The 25,291-nt window shown below is 41.7% G+C and overlaps 2 long non-coding RNA genes across 2 annotated transcripts; one reads left to right on the forward strand and one right to left on the reverse strand.

Annotated features, from left to right (window-relative positions):
- The first annotated feature begins 462 nt into the window (after positions 1-462).
- On the forward strand, positions 463-8,823 carry LOC110016181. The gene is made up of 4 exons (XR_002291468.2): positions 463-1,130; positions 1,249-1,454; positions 2,405-4,649; positions 8,266-8,823. It is a non-coding gene; the product is annotated as an uncharacterized LOC110016181 (long non-coding RNA).
- A 6,227-nt stretch (positions 8,824-15,050) lies between these two features.
- On the reverse strand, positions 15,051-15,382 carry LOC111948469. Its single transcript, XR_002874486.1, has 2 exons — positions 15,303-15,382; positions 15,051-15,201 (listed from the first exon to the last, which is right to left on the reverse strand). It is a non-coding gene; the product is annotated as an uncharacterized LOC111948469 (long non-coding RNA).
- Between the last annotated feature and the right edge of the window lie 9,909 nt (positions 15,383-25,291).

The following is a 25,291-nucleotide window of genomic DNA, read 5'->3' on the forward strand; positions in this document are numbered from 1 at the left end:
GTGAACACTATCTGTTTTGTGTGCATGTTGACATGTGGACATTTTTGCGGCTAGCAGGTGTGTTGATAATATTTGAGTGTGTGTGAACAGGCCCCGCCCTTTTTGTACTACATTTGAACCGTACCGTAACGATAAACAACCAGTAAACCTGTCTGCTCTATGCTGCTTCATGGTCTTACCCCCCTTCCCCTCCTATTATCACCCTCCTACCCCCCCCTCTCTCTAACGTCCCTCTCTCTTCTTCCCCTCTTTCCTTTTCCGTCCGGTCCAACACCAAAGATTTTCAAACATGATTGAAATTAATAAATTTTGGCCTCAACTACAAAAGGGGTTTATTCAGACATACCTTTGGTTTGTCTGAAGATGAATAACCCCTCTTGTTAAAATAAAATATGTCCAACACAAGAGGCCCTCAGCTCTCATCTGTTTGCCTAGCTGTTGGACAGGACAAGTTAAAAAAAAAAAAAAAAAGAAAAAGCAGAAGCCCTTCCCTGCTGGTCCAATGTGAACACCAAGGCTGAAATTCTCGAACATGTGTCAAATGATACAAACTCCTACTTAATTTCCCCTCGGGGATTAATAAAGTTGATCTTGAATCTTATAGGGGAAGCAGCTTAAAGATTGAGTTCATTGAATTTGCGTGTGCATCTCGCAAAAAATCATGCACAAATGCGAAAGATTTACATAATAATTGTGTAAAATATGCATGAACTGCATAATTCTCAACTGACCAGAAATTTTGAACAGCTCAAAACCAAATGAATTTAAAGACCTGTCGGCCAAAACCTTCAACGGACATCTGCGCACATCGACGAATGCAAGAAGGACGAATCACGGAAGACCGAAATTTCCTACGTGGAAATGCGCAAATTGTACATAATGGCTGTGTTAAACAGCCTTTATGAGCATTAAATCACCTCATGTGAGTCTAATTAACCAATGTTTTGTACTTTTTAAAAGAGGAAACATGTGGGGTTTCAGTTTTTCCTTCTTTTAGCCGTCACTGATTAATACTGTTGGTTCTGTCTGCTTAACTGAAGATTTTCCCCGTTTCCGGGTCAGATGATCCCTCCAGGTGGAGTTGGAAAGAACCGAAGAGGCCCAGAGATTCATCTATTTAAAGAAAAGAAGTGAGGGACTGCAACAATGAAAAACAGACAAGCGTGTCAAACAAAGACGCCCAGGAGTCTGAGCCTTCAACAGAACAAAAGTGAAAGCCCGCATCAGACTGACTTTTTGTCATTACAGAGTTTACGCTTCCTGAAACTGTAAAGTTGGAGGTCAGACGGAGATGGTGTCGGCTCTCTAAACTGAAGGAGGGAGCGGCCTTTCTAAGAGTAGCACTTCAGGAAAGAACTGCCTTTGGTCTGTTGTCCCTCGAAGCGCCTCTGAAGTTGAGACAAGATCAGATCTACTTTTAGATATAGCAAGAGTCACGATCTCAAGAGGCAAAGGTAATGTAAACTTGACCTTTAAGCTGTTCTTCAGTAGGAGAATAATCCTGCATTTATTTATAAAATCAAATTTTGACATGGACTTTGATACTAATATCGATTTACAACATTGTTTAGGACAAATTGAAGAGTTGATATACTTTTTACTACAGCTTTTTTTTTGTTTGGTCCTCGTATTGCTGAACCACCAAGTCAAAAATTTCCCTGAATTTGAACGTTTTGGTGTTGCCAAAAACTCCACCTTATCTCTGAAAACATTTAGCTTGAGAACACACATTCATTTTCATTTTTTATCAAGAATTTTGACCAATTAGCCCATTATTGTAAAAAAAAAAAAAAAATGCAGGTGAAATATTTCTCCATCCCTTCATTTCTTAAGTCCAGTCTGACTAAGGCTGCGTTCAAGCAGCCCCTTCCAATGGAAACGTGTGTAACTTCCACGTTCCAAATCCTTGTGTTCACGCCAGTGGCGAAGCCACAACATATTATATGGGTGGGCAGGAGGGGGGCAGAAGACTTTGGTAGGTTGAGAAATGAAAACAGCAAATGTTACAAATGGAAGGATCAAAAATATTTATTTCAAAAGTTTCTTTATTGCTGTTATTATTATTGCACTGGTGGTGCTTTTCAAGAATGATACTAATATTGACTCAAAGTCTTCGGGGGGGGCAAGTGGATGGGCAAAACTTTTTGCTAGTGCCCTCCAGTAGCTCCGTCCATGGATCGTGCGTAGCTACACACGTTCTTAAGACTGTTTTGAGGCTCTACACACAAACCGTGCAGCCAGTAAACGAATGTTGAAAGTTAAACCCGTTCAACTTTGACCAACCAGGGACTCAGGTTTGGCAGTAATGCATCGATGGGGTCCTCTTTTCATTCACGGAAGTACCAACCGTTTAAAAAATTGATCACAGAGGAGAAATTAATCTTTCCACTTTGTGCCCGACCAGAATTCTACGACACCAAGTCTTTCAAGTATCGGAACAGAGCTGGGAAAGAAGAAGCCTGGAGCCAGATTTGTGAGATTTGCTCCACTTGGATATTTCTCACCAAGACTCTTCCAAATACATTCGCTGGTAAACAGTAGAAAATGAAAAAGAAGAAGAAGCCCCTCCCTGCTAGTCCAGTGTGAACACCATAGCATGTCCTTGAACGCCTCTGAAATACTCGGTGTTAACGCAGCTTCAGGCATATTTGGGGCAGATGATGATCGGGAATTTGACGGGTCAACAGGAGGTTGGGGGGGAACAGGTGAGGGTCAGGAGACCAACAGAACACCCCGTGGTCAGGAAGAAAACTGAGGTCGACGACTGGACTTGACAGGAATGGTTCAAGCATCGGAAAAAGAAGCAAACGCAACTAGGATCTGGAAGCATTTGTGAGAAGCCTGTAAGTGTGGAGGGACGCAGCTGGAGGTGATGATCTACATCGTGCTTTAAGAGCTGTGGCTTGACAGCACCTCCCAAAATGTCACACTTATGAGCTGATGGGGCTGACCAGTCCCGGTCCACAGGAGCCAAACCCCTCCTGATCTTCAGCTCTGCCCTGCTTGCTGTTGAATACCTGAACCTAGTGTGTTCACAGGAAGCTCTGTATGGTGATATGGAAGTCAGGAGATTTTCTTTTTCTTCTCCCCTCTTGTCTACATGAGCTTGTCAAGTTGTCCAAAGGGAATTGTTTTTAACCAAAATTAAAAATACTTTTTCAATGTCTATAGACTCTTTTGGAAATGCTCGATTCTCCTGTCTGATCCTGCTTCAGGAACCTCTAAGCCCGAATGTGACGCACGTCTTAACTCAGAGTCTGTTTGGGATTATTCTGCCAAAACAAAATGATGCAAATTCTGCTCTACTCAGGATTTTTCTCCCTAGGATCTTTCATTTCTGCTCATCTGACTATGTAAACTGCAGATTTTGACGGCTGCCACTCTGCTCCGTGCTGAAGGAGAACAGAGATGTGCTGCAGATGCACATTCCTCCACTCCGACCGTACCCCCCTTATCATAACAAGGATTCAGTTGGCTTACACTCTAACACACAATCTCACACACAAACACAGACCACGCCCATCTGTCTCGAGGTCAAACAGATGAGGTAATGGCAGTGCTCTTTAGAGATCTAACACCTTTACTCCAAAAAGATGGTTCACTACTTTCCCCCGTCTGCTTTCATTTTACAGAAGCTGAGATGTGACTCAGAAAACCAAATCACTCCACACTTTCAACACAAATGTCATTGCCATCTGAATGTCAGGTGATGCTATCGATGTCCCAGTGCCAGTCAATAATTGTTTTTATTAAAAAGGCAGGCCCATTCATCGACGCTGTTCGTAATAGAACAGCTCTGTCTGCTCCGCACCGTCAGATGAAACGATCTGCTGTCCCTCTGTGAGCAGCCTTTCTGGTTTTCTAAAGAGGCATCAGAGGTGAAGCGGCCGGCTGTTGCACTGTAAGTTATCATGTTAATTGCTGAACAGAAGCAGAGAAAGGGCACGTAGAAAGCAAAAACCAAGAGGCTGTGACTGAGTCAACACCACAGGAAAGCTAAAGCAGGAGAGCTGGACGCAGAATGGATTCTGACATTAACTGGGAAGGTTTGTTCTCTTCTTTTGGCTAGATAAAAAATTCGATGCCTGTCCCTCCTCTTTCATAGGGCATAAAGTACATGTTGACTGCAGAGTGTCACAAGAACAGGCAGACGGCTGGATCCAAATGCAGCAGGTTTGTTAGCTCAGCTAAAAGTCCACAAAGCTAAATCAGGGTCAGGCAGGATTCGATAACAGGCATAGGGTCATCCGAGGAGAGACGGGGTAGTCAGGATCCAGTCCAAGGTCGGGGCAGGCTGCAGGCAAACAAAGTCAGAAACAGAATCAGGAGACAGAAGATCAGGTCCAGCTATAACGCTCGGTAAGAAAGGTAGAGTGGCATAAACAATACTTCGCTCTGAGCTTAACTCAGTGCAGAGCTTGATTATGCTGACGTTGATTGAATGAGTTAGAGTAAGGTGTGCTGCATCCAGGAAGTGTGCGCTGGGGTTGCTGGGAGATGTAGTGTGGCTGGAACTCTGGGGACGGCTACCGCCGATGACCAGTGGGGGAGACAGAGCTCTGACATCTGACACAGAGGACGGAGGTTACGATGTTACAAAACATGCTAACAAATACTAAGTTTACTCCAAAAGGATTTACGACAAGACGGTAAGCTCTGAAGTCTCCAGCTGTGTTTCAGGCCAAATGGCCTTGAATTGAGGTGTTCCACAGGGATTCATACTAGGACTCTTTTTGTTTAGTCTGAAAACGCTTCCTTCAAGGTTAACATACCACAATATGCAGATGACACACCGAATTACAGTTCACTCACAGAAGATGAAAATGGTATGTCTGTGTGACTTTCTACAGAAACACAAACGTGACAAACATTAAACATTTTTATGATGTTTTATCACATCATTTTATCATTTTATTTGCTTAATCTAGAATTTTTTGTATTTTATGACATTTTATCATATACATATCTGTTTAATCTAGAATTTTACTTGTATACTTTTTATGATATTTTAACACATATTTATTTTATTAAAATGTTTACGAGTGTTTTCTCACCCTTGGCTGGGGTGTTTGGGTTTTATGCTGACACCCCTGCCAATAGGAGGACAGGGCAGACGGCGCCTTCTGGTTTCTCTGGTTTATCTTTATTTATTTATTTATTTTCCACTGGTGTTTGTCTTTGTGTATTTTATTGTGTGGGGCTAATTTAATGTATCTTATTGTATTTTATTGCATTTGATTTTGTTTTTATGTAAAAAGAGAGGAACATAATTGGAACATAATCGGAACATAATTTGAATTTGAAGGTTGACATATTTGGCAAAAGTCAAAACACTGTAAAGGATCTGAAGTAATACAGGGATGCAGAATTGTATTTAAAATATAAAAGGCAATAAAAAGTGAAAAAATGCTAAAACATTGAGTGTTTTATTTAATGCTGATGTGTATTTTAGCAAATTAATCAAATTAAATGTAAAGGATGAAACTAAAGTGATTTCAAACCATAAAGAACTAATGAGAATTGAAACCATTTCTGTTACTTTCTGTCAAATTTAGCTACTTCCAAAGGTTTTTGGGAATTTGACGACTTTTCGTTAATTTTCAAACATTTTTAAATCTTAAAAAGTAAACAAAATGGGAGCCGGTTTAGCTCGTGCTGGTTTGCTGCGCCTTCCGTCCGTGAAACCAGGGTTCGACTCCGGGCTGCTCCCTGTTCCCTTCTCTACCTCTGTGCCAGTCCCAATCCCGGTTTGAGAAGGTGAAAGAGGCAGAAAGTAAGACATTTCTTACACTTTTTTATTTTATTGAAAAATTACAGAAAAAAAATACTAAATTCCCACTTTAGGAAGCAGAAGAAAACGGCTTCAGAGGAAACGTGAAGTTCTGAATTTCTGGTTCTGATTCTTTTCTTCATCACTGACTTGTGCTGCAGTTTATTTTAGTTATTTCACTAAATATCCTTTCGTGTAGGTGAGGTTGTGTAAACATATGAACAGACATTTTTGTTTTCTTTTATTTCCTGTTACTATTTGTTTATGTTTTATTTACATTGCCCCCCCTCATTACACCAACAACTTTCACTTTTTTCAAAATCAGAATTTTTAATCTTTTTCTTGGACTTATTTTTATTCATTCATTAAAATTTGATTCAGAGATATTTTAAACTTATTGAAAGGAGAAAAGATGGTAAATGGACCCCCCCCCCCCCCCCCATACCTTCACACATTTTTATGTCCAACAAAATTACAATCAACACACAAACGCATCATGATGTCATTCTTTCTACTTTTCTGCTCTTTTAAAACCTTTTTTTTGTGTTTTCATTTTGATTTTGTCATCCAGCTCGGACTCAGAGTTGGATGCAGGGATGAGGAGCAAGATGAAGAGCTGGGGGGTGGGGGGTGGGGTGGCAGAGGGATGATGTCATTGCTGCAATTCAAACAGAGGCTCAGCTTTCAGCTGCTTTGGTGACTGCAGGATAAACAACGGCTAAACAGACAGAACGGTTGGGGATTCCTGCGCTCTCCTGCAGAGTGAGCGCTGCATTATGGGAATCAGGGAGCAACCTTTTTGGTTTCTTCTGAACACCTCTCTGCATTTTCTCCAAATACAAAAGCAGAGGTCGAAAACAACGCAGTCAATTAAAAGTAGGCGGAGCCTGCTGACATTATCCATACAAAATGGTTTACTTCCATCTCAAAACAAATGAAATCAATTCAGTCGCCATTTGTATTTGTTACAGACGCCGCCATGTCGGAGCCAGACGTCGTCAGTAGGCAGTGATTTGGCCAGGTCGATCTGAGTCAACATTTCTATGGCAACCACTCTCACCAATCAGGAGTGAGCTTGTTGTAAGGCCACACCCCTACCACTAAAAGCGGGCTGCACGAACTCTGTCGATCAAACGTTGGACATTGGGGGCCAGCCGGCTCCCCCCACTTCTATTGAGGCATCTGATTGGCCAGTTTATAACTTGCAATAAGGAAAAAAATATTGTGAAAAAAATTAGGACCATCAAGAAGATGCTAAAAGAAAAGAAAAAAGGGAACTGAGCGAGAACGGTTGTTCTGACAAGTAGAAATCCTTTGGGCTTTTTGGAGCCAGCGGGTACTTCCTGTTTGGAAGGCCAAGGGGGAGGGGTCACAAAGTCCAGTTCTCATCTACAGACAATGGTCACATTTTTCCTTGGCAGATTTCATGCATCCCGCTCTCACATGGTAGAGGTGTGGTCCTCCAACATGCTCCCTTCTGATTGGTGAAAGTGGTTGCCATAGAAACTCAGACCGACTTGGACCAATCATTGCTACTGACAACACGGTGGCGTCCATATTATGAAAAAACCAGGACTGCCAGAAATGAAACAAATTACTTGATATCGGAAATTGGTTTGATATATTTGTGTTTTTTTATGGTCATTATTTTTAATGCTTAAAATAAACCAATAAAATCATAATCTAAAAAGCCATTTTCCATGGGTGACATCACACTCACTTGTCCTCAGATACAGTCAATGACTGCAAATAAACACAAGAAGATCCTCCTGAAGTGGCACAACATTCCCTTTATCAGTGATTTAGGATTCTTTGTCAGCAGATTATTAAAGTAACATGTTTCCTTGCAACTGTAAAGGGATTTCTTTAGGCTCAGCCAACTGTTTAGATGTCGTAAACATTGTGGTTTGCCACCTTTCTGACTCCAACCATATGGTTTTAAATCCCTTTTGGCTCCCTCAAACAGCTGGTGAAAGTGACTTTAGGGAGACGTTTTACCTCCTTCCTCCACAGAGTTCCTCTTCCTTCTCCAACATGGAGTTTTTGCACCCACAAAACTGGAAAAACCTGCTTTCATAGCACTTTCAAAGAATTCAATTAAACAGAGGGACGGATTACCTGTCAGGGGGAGAGTGTGAGCACCTGCAGGAATGTGCACCTTTTCTGATGTCATCCTATCGTCTGCCTGTGGCACAACGGCGCTCAGGTTACAGTAGATGCGCCCTCTCGGTGTGCACGGCTTCACGGGCCAGCAAACACGGCTGTCCGCACAGGTTGGAACCAAAAACCTGGCAGGTGACTTCACCACAGGTGGAATCTGTCACCAGCTGGCACCAAATGGGAGTTCTGGGTGGCCCAGAGGATGAGGCAACACACACTCGTCATGCAAATCATCCAGAAAAAAGGATTGTTTTAAACAGAAACCTTAAGATAACAGAGATGCACTGAGTGAAAAAAGCATTGATGCTTCAGCTTTTTTATTGTTTGCCTATCAGATGCAGCTGCAGAGCCCAGCTGGTCCAAGAGAGAATGCTGAATGGAGGCTCACAGGCTGGGTCTGAGTTTGGCTCTGGAGACAAGGAGGGAGATCTGAAAGTGCAAGTCCATCCCTGAAGACAACAGTCATCCTCTCCATTCAGTCTTCTACCATCAGAGCTGAATTGATACAGCAACAAAGGCTTTCGGAGACTTGAATTGGAGCTTCAAGGGTCATTTTCTCAGATTTTCTGTTTAAATCCCCTTCATGTTGACCATCTTTGAGCAGTTAACAATTGTGCATCAATGGTGCATCATCACAAACAACAAAAGGAGACACAGGTACATTTGTATTTTCAGCTCATTTCTCTAAATTTCTATGTTTTGACGATCAACATTCTTCTCGAAAAATTACTATTTAAAAAAGGTTTAAATTTTGCTCTAAATTTCAGCAATGGAAGCAAATTAAAGACAAATAAAAACAATTAAACCAAAGACGCTGAGTTCACTTTATTGAAAATTTAGTCGCCACATCCTGTCGACGTTGAGAGCAAATTCAGGTCATGAAAGAAGCTCTAAAGTTCCACTCTGATCACCCGGTGATCTATTTTCAAATCATTAATTAGCGTTTCATTTTGATTACGGTATGCCGTTTTTTGCTAATACCAAAAAATCGTTGTCTTTTTTTTCAGGACATAGTCTCTGCAGAGCGGCAGGAGATCATTAGAAATTCACCTCTGAGTTGTTGGCAGGATGGATCATTGACACGGAGCAACTCCGCCCCCCTCTTCCCATCACCTATAGCTGCGAGCTCTCTGTTTACATGCTCTCCCCCCCCCCCCCCCCCAGCCTAGCAAGTTGCCAGGCTGGGCGAGGAAAACAAAGAAGTTCACGAATCTGTTTACAAGTGGATGCATCAGATTGGAGCGGAGCAGGGAGCCTGTGGCCCGCCAGACGTCACAAACAGGGTCTTTTTCCAACTGCATTTTTCATCAGCTCCTGATCGACACACAAGTTGCATCAAGAAACACTCAGAAATGTAATTTTAAACTTAATTTTCTTTATATATGTCATTCATCATGCCACAAAAATGCCGCAAGAACATGTAAGAAACACCGTTTTCATTAGAGTGGGTAGACGGATCTCTGAAAGAGGGTCTTTGATGTTTAGTTCTTCCGACACTGTTTTACCTAAAAGCTATTTGAGGTTATTTTATGCGTGATTGACAGAAATGTCAGTAAAAATGTCAGAAGGCAGCGGTGGAAACTTCTAGTCACAAAGGCAACATTTGTCCGTTTTGCTTTCATTATCTCGTCTGCAGCAGCTTCTGCGCCGCCATGTCTCTGCCAGCGCCGGCAGTGGAGGTTTGTCTGGGCATGAACCTGAGAGGACGCCAACGCCCCTCTCCCTGACTCCTCCCCAAAGAGACAACTGAGGCCTGTTTGCAGAAGACAACAGGGGCGGAGTGAAGGATGGAGTTTTTCATCCATGCTAGCGTACAGAGCTCCCAGACTGTAGGAGATGAAACCGCTTTCTGCTGCTCTTCTGCAGCTTCATTCCGACTTTGTTTCAGATCAAATGATTGAGAATCCACAGTGTTTTCACGTAAAAAACAGTCATCACTGATTTTAAAGACCCACTCCATTTAAAGGTTGTGTTTCTAACATGTTCTTGTGGCATTTTTTCGTGTTGGAAGCTTTTGTAAAGAAAATTAAGTAGCTTTTCTGAGTATTCCTAATGTTGTGAATCAGAAGAAAAGATTGAAAGAAAAGCCCAAATTTGTGATGTAAAATATACGCCCCTCTCCTCTCCATTCTGATGCATCCACCTGCAGACCAATAGATCTGCAGGCGTCTCTGTTTTCCTCGTCTAAACTGGAATCTGGATCTGAACTGTATGGCTGTAAAGGCCCGTACACACCGGGACGAATTCCGCGCGCGATATACGCCGACGTTTAACGCCTCGTCACTAAACAAGGGGCACTAATGTGAGTGTGCACACCGACGCGAAAAACGGCACGCGTAAAAGCGTCATTTATTAAAAATCGCTTCGGGTTCGTTTTTTTGGTTTGACGCGCCGCGTCGAAAACTGTACGACCAATGAGAATGGCGCTTTTGAACACGTGTCTGGAGCTTCTGCAGTTACAGTAAAACACAACTTGAGGGCGCTCAAACACAAAAACTGCCTTTCTGAGAACACATATCAGCAAAGAAGATAGACGCCAAGTAGCGTCTACACTGTCGCGAAGAAATAATGACGGACATTCTAAAATATCCCCGAAAACGCTCATGATACATTTTCAGCTCTTGTACCAGTCGATAAAACTCCCCATGTTCTTTTCTTCTCGTAATTATGGGATGTACCCCAAAATCGACGTCTTTTCCGGCGTCTTTCATCATTCAACACAACAATAATTTCTTCATCGCTGGAACTGGAGCTGGAGCTACTGGTGCTGGAAATATTCCTGTTTTCTTTGTTTGATTCTGACAGGCACGTAAATACTTGCTCTCTTCTTCTGAGTGAAAAGCGACTTTAAGAAGCGTATAGTTGCGCAGCGCCACCTTGTGTACAGGAGTATTTCTGTTTTACATTAAGCGCCATCTAATGTCAGGGAATGAAATTGCATGTTCACTCGGCTCATCGTCAGCGAAAATCGCCTGGGTGTGAACACAAAAAACGTGGCGAAAAACGCTGGCGAAAAACGCTGGCGAATATTCGTCCCGGTGTGTACGGGCCTTAAAGCTGCAATAATGCTCATCACTTTTGTTCCATCGCTGATGTTAGGTTAGGGTTGTAAGAGACTGTAAGCTAGCGGGAGAGAGTGCAAACAGATGGATGATGGGATGTGGTCTTGCCCACAACTACTGCTCTGCCGAAACTATGTCCGAGAAAACAACCTAAAAGCATCATAATTGTAATTAGAAGAACACTGAGAACAAATCTGTAGCTGAACAGACTGGGACTTTAATCTTACTGGGTTAGGGTTAGATTTTTAAAATACTTTTTTTTTTTAAATAAAGCAAATGCAAAAAGTGAGTAAGCGATCACTGGAAAGGGTTTGCATTTGCAGTAATTGCAGGTTTCTCTGCAGGAGAATATTATCTAATCTAATTTCAAACATCAAGCCAGTGTTCGTGTCCTCTCAGGTCTGCAGCAGAGGTTCAGTGCCATAAAGCCTTCTTTCATCTCCAAGCTTTACACAACATGATGCGCTTCATGGCAGATTTGGTTTTAACACTTTTGAAATGAATGAGTGAAATCTGACAGATGAAAACCTGACTCATTCTCATCCTCGAACTGGCATGGAAGTCGGATTTCCTGTGGTTAGCTTGTTTTTTGGGTGAATTGTGACGGCGTAGCATCCTGTCAGAAAGCTGTCAGAAAGCAACCATGACTGTATATGGTCAACTTTCGCTGCGTCAACGGAGAGGAAGTCAAGTAAACAAACAAATATGAGTTCAGTCTACCAAAATAAAGGCAAAACCCAGGATGTGGATGTTTGCTGATGCTGAGAGTGGTGTTGTATTGTAATGAAACTAAAAACTGAATTTTATTATTATTATTGTCGATATTCATTCATTCATTCATCTTCTTAACCGTTTATTCCCTTTCGGGGTCACGGGGTTGCCGGAGCCTATCCCAGCCACTTGGGCGTAGGCAAGGGATACCCTGGACTGGTCGCCAGTCTGTCGCAGGGTGGAATATCCTCAATCACACATCCATTCACTCTCACACTCACACCTATGGACAATTTAGAGTTGCCAATTAACCTATGTAGCATGTTTTTGTCGATATTATTAGTATTATATATTACTTTTGTGGGAAGAATCTGATCCTTAAAAAAGGATGTTTTGGAGTAAAAAAGTTGCTTTATTTCAAATACTTAGGTCTCAATAGTTTTTTGTTGTTGTTGATAATCCGCTTTTGAAGATCTAAACAGCATTTTGAAGTTATGAAATAACTGTTTATAATGTTCCATTACAATGACCATTTTTGATCTTTGTTGAAATCATTTTTAACAGTGGTGAGACCAGCTCTGCTCTATGGGTTAGAGACGGTAGCAGTGAGACAGAGACAAGAGGCTGAGATGGAGGTAGCGGAGATGAAGATGTTGAGGTTCTCCTTAGGAGTGACCAGGTTAGACAGGATAAGGAACGAGTACATCAGAGGGACGGCTCATGTTGCCTGTGTTAGGGACAAAGTCAGAGAAGCCAGACTGAGATGGTTTGGACATGTTCAGAGGAGGGATAGTGGATATATTGGTAGAAGGATGTTGGAGATGGAGCTGCCTGGCAGGAGGGCAAGAGTAGATATATGCAAGTCTTAACAGAGGACATGAAGTTTGCTAATGTTAGGGTAGAAGATGTTCATGATAGAGTGAGGTGGAAAAGGATGATTCGCTGTGGCGACCCCTGATGGGAAAAGCCGAAAGAGAAAGAAGAAGTTGAAATCATTTTTAAAATGTCTTTTTTTCTATTTTTTTTTTACCTTTTATGATTGAATTAAAAAGAGTAATAATGCGTTTATTACAAAAACTGAACAATAGTAAAAAAAATGCAAATGTCTGCTGTCCTTTGTTGTAGAAAAATATTCAAAAATGTAGAAAATTGTAGTTTGGAAACAAAGATAGCAATAGATGGAACATCCACATGGATTGAATAAAAGCCTATTTTAATACATCTATATTTAGCTGAGTTTAACAGTTTTTGAATGTAAAGCAAGTAAAGTTAAGTTGTAGATAAAAAGATTTTGAATGTTATTATGGAGACGCTTTTATTGTGAAAGCGCAGATGCTCTTATTTTGACACCACCACCCGATATCAGTGGGGGAGAGCCCATCCGAGCCGATCAGTCATCAGATAGACATCACAGCGGCGCGTCGGTCCTCCTCGCTTCTCATAGTTCGGGTTCAGGAGTTAGCCGGAGACTCGAACCGGAACCGAGCCCTGACATGGAGTGACAGCTCTCCCGTCAAGCGGACGTTAACGCCATCCCCGTTCATTCGTCCTCCGCCTCGTCGCTGCTCGCATCCTCGGCGTGTTACCGGCGCTCATGTCCACCTGGGACCGGACTCTCTGGACCCGCAGACAGCCTCGACCCGGACCGGCACAAACAGCAAGTGAGTCGTTCTGGACCCACTTTATGTCATCTATTTATTCTTATTTTTCTACTACTATATTATACAAACCACCCTGTTGCATCATCATCCGTGATTTCTTTTTAAATAAAATAGTAGAAAAGTGAGATAAAAGAGTTTGTTCGTCTTGTTTTTGCACGCGCTGAAACTCGCGGACATTTACTTTGAAATTGTTTCTGGTCGTTGTCTTCCTGTTGCCCGCGCGCTCCTGTCTCCGTTCCCTGACATGCCCAGACATGTCCCCCCCCCCCCCCCCCCCCCCCGAAAAGAGCCACCGAGCGTCTGTTCCTTTTACGAAAATCGAGCGGAAATCGCGTTTTCGTTACTTTAAGCCTCCAAGCTGTCAAAATGTCAACAAACGTGAAGGAAGAACGTCACAAGAGGCTGTATAAAAAATGTTGGAACGTTTTGTGTTTAAAAAAAAAAAGGAGTTGGTTTGGATGAAAAACTGCGGTAGATTGTGTGACTTTGACAGTTTTGGTTCGTTTCGATGTCCGATAAAAGTGTGCGTATCTCAGAGCCGCGTGCGCTAAGAAGCAGGGATTTGTTTACAAACACAGGTCTCGTGAGGGGGCAAATATGGCGGGGCTGCTGCCCCCTAGCGGAGGATCTCCGAACTGCTCGAAATTAGTTCGTTTTAAGGATTTTTTTTTGTTGTCTTTTTTTAATCAGTGGCTCTTAAACAGGGGGGTACTTAAAAAAGATATATTTGATTTTGTAAAAATAATTGAATCTGTAATAACAGGTTTTTTACAAATACTTTATTTTATCTTATGCTTTGTGTCCCACAGGAATCCATTGACATGGCCCGCGCAGAGACCGTAGAGACGGTTGAAGGTGGCACAGGAAGGAGCGACCCTTTTCCTTCCCCCCAGAACAATTATCTAGGGTGCCACGGGCCCCCGAACGTGTTACCCAGCCTGCTCAACACCCCCCACCACCTGGACACTTGTCACACCATCTATGTGTTGTTCCGGCTGCCTCACCCTTACCCGGGGGGCCACGGGGAGCCCCAACAGTCGCCACGGGCTCCGACCCCCCCTCTGTCTCCCCTGTCTGAAGGTGGAGCTCCGCCTAGAGACCTGTCAGGAGAGGAGTCAGGTAGGATGTTCTTCTGCTTTGTTGTGGGAAAGTTTTTTGTTTTTTTTAGCAAAGCAAAGTGACCTCCTGTTCCTCCTCCTCCTCCTCCTCCTCCTCTCAGCTGTAGGTCAGCTGTGCAGGCAGGCATGTTCAGACTTGTCCTCCACCCCCCCCCCCCCCCGCCCCCCAACAGGAAGACAGCAGCGTTTCCTCTTCACTCAGTGTTCACTCTTAGCTCCAGTGTTAAGATTTGAAATAAAATCCTCACATTTTACTCAGAAATTTTTTGTTGTTGTTGTTGCTGTTGTTTCATCCATTGTGTTTGTTGTTTTCCTTCATCTTCATCGATTCGTTCATCGTAACTGACTGGTCAGAGAGCCTCTGTCACACCCTCAGCCCTTCGCTTTGCCCCGCCCATTTTCAGCGCGTCCATCCAATCACGTCCCAGTCCTTCCCCCCGTCCTCCAATCCTCGGCCTCAGCCTCACAGTTACCCTGGCAACAGGCCAGGGTTTTCCTGTTTATGTCAGATTTTCTTCAGTGTCCTCTCTGGGCTCCACTTAGAAAGGCTTGCTGGTCAAGCAGATGCTGCGGTTGCCGTTTATTTTTCTTTTCTTTTTATTTTTGTGTGTGTGTGTGTCACAGGAAGGGTTAGATGCTTCTGGTTTTTGTGATGCTAACTCATCTGCACTCTGAGGTGAAGCAGGTGAAGCAAACCTTCCTGCTGTCAGTTTAGAAATCTGTTAAGAAAGCAGTAAACACAGGAAACAGCCGACTCATTAAGCAGATTAAAAGATTACAAGTGAGGAGGAAACGAAGTCGCTGTGACCCCGGCAGAGACCTGAACTCTGATCTGAAGTCTGAATGGTGCCGTCCGTCCTGAAAGGTTGTTTTTTTTTTGTGCCACAGACTTGGACGGAGAGGACGACCGCAGCATCGCCAGCCGCCGTGGACCTCTGCCCGATCTGCTGCCCCACAGTCGGCATCCGCGAGACGCCGCGCAGGAGACGGAGTGCAGGAGGGTGGCCGAGCATCTGAAGATGATCGGAGACAGTTTCAACGACACGGCCCTCCGCAGAGCGGTGAGAAGAGCCGCCCGTTCGAGTCCCACTCCCGTCATCTGTCCCTAAGTCGTAGGACATAGTTTCTGCAGAGCAGCAGGAGTTCTTTAGAAATTTTACCTCCGAGTTGTGGTTCGGAGTAAGCCTGCCCCCACATCCCATCATCCATCTGTTTACACGCTCCCAGCTAGCTTACAGCCCCCCACAACCTGACATTAGCAGTGCAACAAAAATAGACATAAATGCAAATTTAAAGCTTCTTTACATAACGCACATCATCATGAGAAAAACGCCACCGGACGTTTTAAAAACACAATTTTCCTTGTTCATCGTCTGTAAGGCCGGAGGAATCATCCGTGTCCGACAGGAAGCCCCCGAGGTTTCACTCCGCAAATTTGTGAATGAAGCGTTGAATGAGTAGAAGAACGGCTGTCAGACTTCCTGCCGCGAGTGCAGCTCGCTGTGCGGACGTTTACAGGAGGACGTGCGTGTCAGCCACTTCACCCCCCACCCCCCAAGTAAACATTTGTTTTTCTCTTTCTTACCGTCATCTTGCCCTATCCTGTCCCTTCCTCCCTCCCTCTCTCTCTCTGCCCTGTCGATCGCGTGAGTTTGGCAGCACCCTCCACCCCACCGCACACTTCCCCTCGCCATCCCGCCTTTTGCACACAAACAAAGATGACGTCAACCCCCCCCCCCCCATCTGTGCACACTTCAGCGGGCTGTCTGCAGGCATGCAGCAGGTTTCAGGCGCTGCTTTTCCTCTTTGTGCTCTTGATGTTTGCAAAGCAAACATGAGCACTTCATACTGAGGCACGGAGCCCGTTAAGGAAAGGGGGCGGAGTCTCAACCACAGACCCAAAAAAGACCTTCTTCATTCATAAAAACGAGATGTTCACTAATAATGAATGTCTCCACCAGTTTTCCATTCAGTTTGACATCTTGTTATAATGATTTTTGTTATTAATAATCAGCATTTGGGGGGGATTTAGTTTTTGCACTTCTGCTACTAATTTATGCAAAAAAACAAACAAAATCTGATGTAGCCAATCCGCCCCCCTGCAGTGTCACCATAGCAACCGCAGTACACCTAAACACCTTCATCCGCTGCACTCAGAGACACGGACCATGAAATATACATTCCCTTAATACATTTTCCCATTGGTATGACACCAATCTTAACGTTTGGAAAAGACGCTCCGTCTTACTAACATCAAAGCTGAAAGTCTGCTCCAAAGTAAACACCCCCACAGCGAATGGTTCTAATGTTCTGTTTACAAAGTGGGCAAATCTAATGTAAACATCGGTTACTAAGGAAACGCAAAAATGTTTCAAACTGTCATGTAAATACACTCGTTTAAGTTTGGTATATTACATTTTTGATGGGTTGATGGGTTTTGTGCTAATATTTTTCTAACTCAAGAAGCACAGATGGTTTTTAGGTAAATTGTAATTTCTAAACTAAACAAAACAGTTAACAGCTATAGGTCTTTGTTTTATCGGCCAACTTCTGTCAAAAAAATCTACAGTTTTCATTTACATACTTGCTTAGCCACGCAAGAGATATTAGCTTAGCCAATGCTACATTAGCATTCTGAGTCGTTTTGTCCATTTCTTTCTTTCTTTGTTAATAATTTTTTTTATTTTAGCATCAGCATTTTAAACAACAACAATATTTTTCTGTAACTGCAAAGATTTATTGAAAGTATAAAAATGTTGTTGGTTGTTGGCATACTTTACGTCAGCGCCCTTAGCATTAGCATCTTTATGATTTCCAATCTTTTTTAACATGTTAAGTAGTTTCCAAACGTTCCACATTTGTTTTCTGATTCATTTTTTAAACATGTTTAAGGGCATTGAATTGGTAAATATGTTTTAAAAATTTTTCATAGTTGCATAAAACGTGCTATATTAGCTATGCTATAAGCTGTTTAAATGTTTTTTTAGCATGTTAAATAGTTTTCAAATTTTCCACATTTGTTCCATTTGTTCTCTGATTCCTTTTGTATTAATGTTTTAGTGCATTAAATTGGTAACTGTATTATTTTGATATCATTTTGTACTTTTTTGGACACTAGCATAAAACCAGCTACGTTAGTTACGCTGTGAGCTGTGTAGAATGTATTTTTAGCATGTTAAATGTTACGATACAGGTTTTTTGGGTGGTCTAATATATTTCTGTGTCTGTAGCAGCACTTTGCCCAGCAGTGGCAGGACTGGGAGGAGGTTTGCAGAGGACTCCTGAACTTCATCACCCAAACAATCAGCACTCTCTACAGGCTCACGTAGACCCGCAGCGTTCAACGGACTGTTCTTGGTTCCCGGAGCCGTTCCTTGGCCTACAAGCAAAGAAAACATGAGGAATGAAAGGAAGACGTGAAATTCCACCTGTGGAAACTGGACCTTGTCTGTCTGACTGAACGACAGGAAGTCCTTCCTTCAGTCTGCTGGCACAGACTGATGGACTGCCGGTCAAACACTGTAAATTCTGTACAAGCGTTTTCCCTCTGTCGCGTCCCGGGGGTCGGCTCTACAGAAGGCGTGAGCATGTGTGCACAGGCGACTCGTTTCAGCAGAAATAATTTCAGAATTTCCAAACTTAACTTGACTTTAATGGTCTTCAGACGCCTCCTTTGTGGTTTTGTTCTGCAACCTGTGTCCAAACCGCCGCCGCCGCGCGGCAGAAAGGCGGGGAAGGATTCCACATCTGCGACCGGGAAGTTTTTCTGTGCGAATGTGCCTTTCGGATCTCCTCCAGGACAATCGGTGCTGGCCGTCTCGCCACAGCCCCGGGTCGTTTCTGCACACTTTGCTTCGCCCCCGCCGTTATTTCCCCCACTCGTCTCTGTTTCTTTGTTTGCTGTAAATAGTTATTGTTTCTTCGGAGATGAATTTAAGTTGTGAGAATTGATGGGGACGAGTATTTCTCAGCCAGTCTGAATTTAAATCCAGTGGATTTGAGAAGGTACTTCAGGAGATACAGAAAAAAAATATATGATTTGAATCTTTTAGATTGTGAAAATGTTCTGGATGATAAAAAAAAAAAAAGCCTCCTTTGACGTTTATGAGAAATTGCTCATTGTTAGAGCGTAATTTATTTCTTTTTTCCTTGTAGTTTTATTTGAAAACGTATTTGATTTATGATGATTTTGTATGTATTTATTTTTTTGTACATCCCTGATTAAATCTCTGACCTAAGTGTGGATGCAGAGATTGACCCTACTGGCCTGAAGCCTTAATGTAGAAAAGTTTCCTTGGAGAATCAGATGTGATGGAGAAGAACCAAAATTCTCATGAAAGCACAGAGATGAAGTAAATCAGGCTCCAAGCAATACTTGAAGAGTGCAGCAGAGCAGATCGGCGTGCTGGAACGGCTCACTCTGCCTCGGTTTTACACCTCAGAAATCCTGCAGAGCCAATCAGACAAACAACCAGCGGACATTTACTGCCTGTTGTGTTTTTGTTTTCTGTTTTTTTTTTGTGAAGCCAGGTGAACTGAGCGTGTGCAGTGGCCCATTTCCTGGTGGTGCACTTCCTCTCTACCTGCACGGTTCCGTCACATGCAGTGTCTATTCGCTGTTTTTCCAAGGTTTTTTTTTTTCCTACCGTAACATTCGCATTTTGTACTTATTTTCCTTTTGTAAAATAAAGATAATTGAAAATATCAACTTGTGACTCGTTAAAGTTTGTTGTAGGAGTTTGCCATGTTAACCCCTCCCAAAATTTGCAGAAAGTGAAAGCAAATTGGATTTAAAACTAACAAATTAAGTAACGTTGCCATGACAACCCTGAAATAAATCTTTGTTTTGGCTATAAGAGCTCAGAAATGTGTTAGTTTTTGTTTGTTTGATTGACTGGTTGGTGGGGCCAACCCATTAAAAGTATCCCTTTGTCTTGCCCCGACCCAAACGCCCATTTTTGGAACATCGTTGAGTTGGCCGACCCGTTTCAGACGTTCAGAATCCAACACGTGTTACCAGATCATTGGTTCCACACACTTCAGTCATTGGTTCTGTGTGGTCACAGTGAGCAAAAACTCTTTTTTTTAACCTGCATTTGCTCTGAAAATCTAAAACTTACACTTTGTCAGATAAAGAAAATCTCCACACAGTGAAATCCCACCTAAACTAAATACACCTATGGGTGCCTCGTTGACTATGATGTAAAATATGCAAACCCGGTGAGTGAAACCACTGGTTTCCAAGGAAAAACGGAAAAGCTATTTAAACACAGAGACACAAAAATTGCTACACTTATTTATCAGACTGAGACATGAAAAAAATCCTATGGTTGCTATGGGTCATGACCTTTGTGAGAACCGTAATTTGGAGCTAAATGAAACATAAACTGTCTCGGTCAATGAAAGACTCTAATTTTGGAAGCTTTTGGGAATCGTTAAGCTACAAATGTAAACACATTATAATAAAAAAAATGTAAATTGCAACTCTGGAAAAATGCATGGATGACATTTAAAATGTTCATGAAACATTAACTACTAAAAAAAATTATAAAAATGTTTTTGGAAATGATTGTGTTAAGCTCCTCATTACTTTGAGTTTAGACATCTATAGGTATAAAACAAAAAGAGGTGCATTAAGAAGGCTCCTTTTTTTTATGTGCCCCCTTTTTCTACACCAAACTCATAAATATGATTGAAATAAAAGGTTTGTTTTTTTCCCCTATGATAAAATGGTTGATTTGCTCAGGTTTTTCTTTTGAAGCTGGTGTCAACATCCGCTGAAGGAAGCGGCGTGAAAAGTTTTTCCACTTCAGCTCGGTGAGCACCTGATGCCACCGTGACTCATGACAAAAGCCCTTCGCGTCAGGAAGCAGCAGATGAGAATCTGCAACACGTGATCCCGACGAACACATTTGACGCCTTTTGAGATAGTCACACCTGAAATTTGAAATATGGAAAATAAAGCAAAATAAACTGTTTTTATACAGAAAAAGATGCCGTTTTGGTTCGAACCTGCACTTTTGGACACTTGCTTTCTCTAGCAGTCATTTAAAGGTCGTGTTCATGGAACTTTCATGACTTTCTGGTTCATTCATATTTGGTTCTAAGCGGAATTTTGACAAAAAGACTTGTTTTCTTTTCTTTTCAAGTCATTATTTTCTGCTCACAAGCAGGGATGATGTTTATTTGCCTGTTCCAGTCAAGTGTTAGGTCTGACTTTTAAAGTGAAACAAAGATTAAAGTGCATCCAATTGATAAATGACAATCTGGTTATTGTTTATATATTTTCATAAAAAGAGACATTTGCTATGTGGTATAAATAAAATGCATCTGACAGTCTTGGTGTGAAAAAAGAAGCTTATAAAATTCTTCTTAATATTCTTACATGAATGCATGAGATCATATGGAAAACCCCTGCTGGCGTGTCCATGTGCACACGTCACAGTTACTGAGTCAACAGGCAGCATTTGGGACCAGTGATCCTCACTTTGGCTCGCTCTGCAGAAGCGGCCAATCAGGGAGCCCTGGGAGAGAAATCCGGGATCTGATTGGCCGCATCAACAGGCACTCGTGTTCAGCTGCCAAGTGGAGGCAGAGAGAGTGACCACACAGCGGGATAAAAAATGTACAGTGGAGGAGAAGAAGGACAAACAGATGCAGAATCAGCCTGCTGTTGTTGGTGCCTGAGTGTGTGTTTGCAGAGAGGTGAGGTTTCATTGACGAGGCAGTGTGATCTTAACGAGAGTGTCGGTAATTAATCTCCTCTCCTAATCCCAGGAAAAGAGCAGCCTGTGGTCTCGGTGGGAGGCGGCTCTTGTTTTTGGGTCTATCCCCATAAACAAGCAGAAGAACAGGAACAAGTCAAAGGATAGGCGGACGGGCCCCGGGAGGGTGGGGCCCCCCGCGTCAGAAAACATACCAAAAATAATTTCCCAATCTGTTTTTGTCTAATTCAAATGAAAGTTCACAATACAAAGTAAATGCTTGGAAAGAAGATCTCCAAAAACAAATTACAAATGAGGAATGGGAGGGTGCTTGTGCTGGAGCTCAAAAGGCGTCAATTAACTCGAGACCAAAATTAACACAATACAAATGGTTAATGCGTATTGTAGAACACCAGCTGATTTAAATATGTATAACAGAAATATACCAGATGTTTGCTCCAAATGTATGGAAATGAAAGGAACATTCTTCCACTGTACTTGGGAATGCAAATGTATACAAACATTTTGGGAAGAGGTGAAAGTCACAATAGAGAAAATGACTTTAAAACAGATCCCACTGGAGCCAAAGTTTTTCTTATTAGGTATATTTCCTAAAATACATCACTACAACAAAGGTGAGAGGGCGTTTATAAATCTCCGCTTGATTCATGTTTATAAATCTCCGCTTGATTCACCCTGTGTATTTCCAAACGCTGGAAAAACACTCACAGTCCAAGCATAAACCAATGGTTCCAACAAATGCTGTCAGGGGTCCCTTTAGACAGAATTACATATATTTTGAAAGACAAAGTAGAAGAATTTGAAAATATATGGCAACCTTTCATACACTTTTTAAAGAATATGGATCCCCTGGAATAGAATGTTGATTGTTAATTTAGGATGGTACAACAGACCTCTGTTTTTTAATTTTTATTTATTATTATTATTTTCTTCTTCTCTTAATTTTAAGTGTGTTAAGTTTATGTTCTTCATTTTGTCAATGTCTGAGGACAGGCACTCTTGTTCTTGGGGTGGGTCTTAAAATAAGACAGTGAATAAGAGAAAGCATTACCTAAAAACTGTTGATAAAGTGGCCAATTTTTGTAATGGCTGACTCGAGTGAAATTTATAATTGTAAATTGTATTTCTGAACTTTTTTATGACTTTGAAAATTCAATAAAAAGAATGTGGGGAGAAAAAAATAATAATTTCCTTCACTATTCCCTAATCAATACAAGACTAGTTACTGAAGGACTATCTAGCGCTCTAGATTTTAACCCAACTCAAACACGAGCTCAGAGATTTTTTCCCCGAATGCTAAATACAACAGAGTTTTAGGGCCACCAAAAAAAAACAAAAAACGTACGAGATTAAAGTGGAGGTGAGCATACAGAGCAGCAGGTGAACGCCACACAGCAGAGGAGCAGACCAACTAAACTCAGCTGAACAGGTGAGCTGAATGTTTATTGATAACGTTCCAAATGTTTGGAAGCTCATTTCTTTGATTTATGATTTATTAATGTTTTATTCATTGATTGGTGGTTTGCAGGATCTCTGCAGCCCGATGAAGCCGTCTGCATCCCTGCAGATGTCCACTTGAATTCTTTCTTCCTCCAAAGACAAGATCTCTGTCTGAGTGATGCTTCCGTCTGAGGAGGAGGATCACTTTCTGGCAGTTTCAAATTTCTAATGCTAATATAACATACTATTTTCATCTCTGTTGTTTTACGTTGAAAGTGGACGTTTCATCTGGAGGAGGGGGGCATATGTGACACTGTTTACCTTCCACATTGAACTTCTGCACATGACAGGTTCAGGATTTAACCCTTGTTCTATCCTAGGCACTTTAATATTGGGAGTTGGGTCATCTAGACCCACTAGACAGTGCTCTGAACCTTTTTTCTTCAATGATTTGTGATCTTCACTGGTGTCCATGGATCACATGAAATCTTTCCACCTTTATCCACCTTTGTCACGGTTGGGAGAACACGTCAATGCAAGGGGGGGGTCATCTAAGATAGAACAAGGGTTAAGGTGACAAATGGACTTTTGGGTATGTGAATGAAAAGGAAAATAAAGCAGCTACATCTACACCCAAACGTGTCTCTGAGCTCCTTATTTTACATATGAAACTCCGCTTTAGCGACACCGAATCCCGGAAAGCCGGCTCCACTAATAATTAATTTGGATTTGTGTCGCCAAAAGGTTCAGAATGTCTTTGTTTTTGAAACCTATCCAGAAATAAAGCTTCACAAAAGGCTTCACATCTTTCATCTTCAAGCTAGGCTTGATAAACAGAAAACTTCTGTGTTTTTTCCTCGTTAATCTAATCTTTTTTCTTGTAAATTTATGAGATTTTAAGCTAGAGCTAAAATCTCGTAATTTAAAAAATTTAAATTGTTTTTAAACTGGCCCTAAAACTCCGTCGTAATGACGTCACCCATTTGGAGAGGTAAAAAAACCTAATAAATACCAACATTTTACTTTACGAATCCACTGTGTTCTGAAGAAAAATAGCTGAAACAACGCATTTTGGTATAGATTAGCTAATCTAGAGATGCACACTAGATTTTGGAATTGTAGATTCGGGGAGGAGTGAAGGAATTCAGGCACAACGCCTGACAACGCAATAAATGTCTTGTGAATCCTTATTGGGGGCGGAGCTTAATAAAGACTGAGATGGCGAGAAGAAACCTGCAGAACAAAAGTGACACTGAGTGACTTTACTCGAGTAAACAGCAGTTACTGTAACTATAAGGACCATTTTGTGATCATTTTATTTCAATTAAACTTTATTGTCCTGGCAGAACTAGATAACACGAGTTGGTTTTTGTCGCCCTATTTCTTCACGTAACATTTAAAATGTAAAAAAATTAAGACAATAGTTGATATTTTAAAATCTAACATAAGTTTGATATGAAACAATTGTCATATTAAACTCATAAAACGTCAAAATATCCGTTCATGTTGGAGGTTTTGGGTTAAAGTTTCTCTGCAAACATTTTTTCTGATTTCCCTCATTACTCATTAGTGTGTTGTAGAGGGAGAACGCCATTTTTATTTGTCCAAATCTACTCTTCCATATGACACTGAGTATTTTTAAGGTTCGAGACTAAAGTTTATTATTTATTTATTTAACAAGACAAAAGTCAAAAAGATTTTGAGAATAAAAAGTCGTAATTTTATAGGAACAAAGTTGTTATGTTACGAGATAAGTTTTTTTTTACAAAAATAGAATTGTCAAATTTTGAGAAGTCAAAATTTTATGAGAAAACCTTGGAGTAAAATTTTGACTTTTTTCCCCATAATTTCATGACTTTATTTTTGTAAAATTACATATCTTTTCTCCATTTTTTAAAACTTTATTCTAATAACTTTCTTTCTTCATGGTGGCCCAATACTCTGTTGTAAGTCCAAAATCCAGAGCCGTGGAAATTTCCCAGAAGCCTCTGCGAAGAACTAGTGTGCTTCAATACTTGATAGATTGGCAAATGTAGACCACAATGCATTGCGTCCAAACAATTTGACATCTCCAGAGTTTTCATCATCAGTGGATTCAAAAATAGTCTTTGTAAAATGTTCAGATTTATTGGGTTATATTCTGGGAAATTGGTGACGCCATGTTTGGTGTCCGATATGCGTTTAAATCCAGGGCGCCGTAGCCTCTTAGGGCTTAGGGCGCGATAAGGGAACTCACATGTTATCTAACACAAACTAATTAATACATATTGATGGTGCGTGAAACATTGATTTGTTACAAAAGTGCTATTATGGACAAAACCTGTTTTCAGTTTAAAGTTCAGAATCTCTCGTAAACGTCAGCTGCAAACCAAAACAACAGTTTCTGTCCGTTTTGTCTGTGACACCAACTTGTTTGACGTGACGTTCTCCATAAAAGCTTCTCAGATGAGGACATTTACACGACCTGAACAGCAGCAGAAGTCAGGAGCTGCTCCGGTTTCTACGTGCGATAAAGCAACAAAAACAGGTTGGAGTCTGAGGTCCAGCTACCTGCCGCTCCCTGAAGCTCAGGTGAGATAACAGACGCAGCCGTTTCCTCGCCGGCGTGTCGTTCTCATGTGGACTTTGAGGCTCTTCGCTTGAC

This window comes from Oryzias latipes, chromosome 13 (assembly GCF_002234675.1).
Source record: "Oryzias latipes chromosome 13, ASM223467v1".
NCBI classification, from domain to species: Eukaryota; Metazoa; Chordata; class Actinopteri; order Beloniformes; family Adrianichthyidae; genus Oryzias; species Oryzias latipes.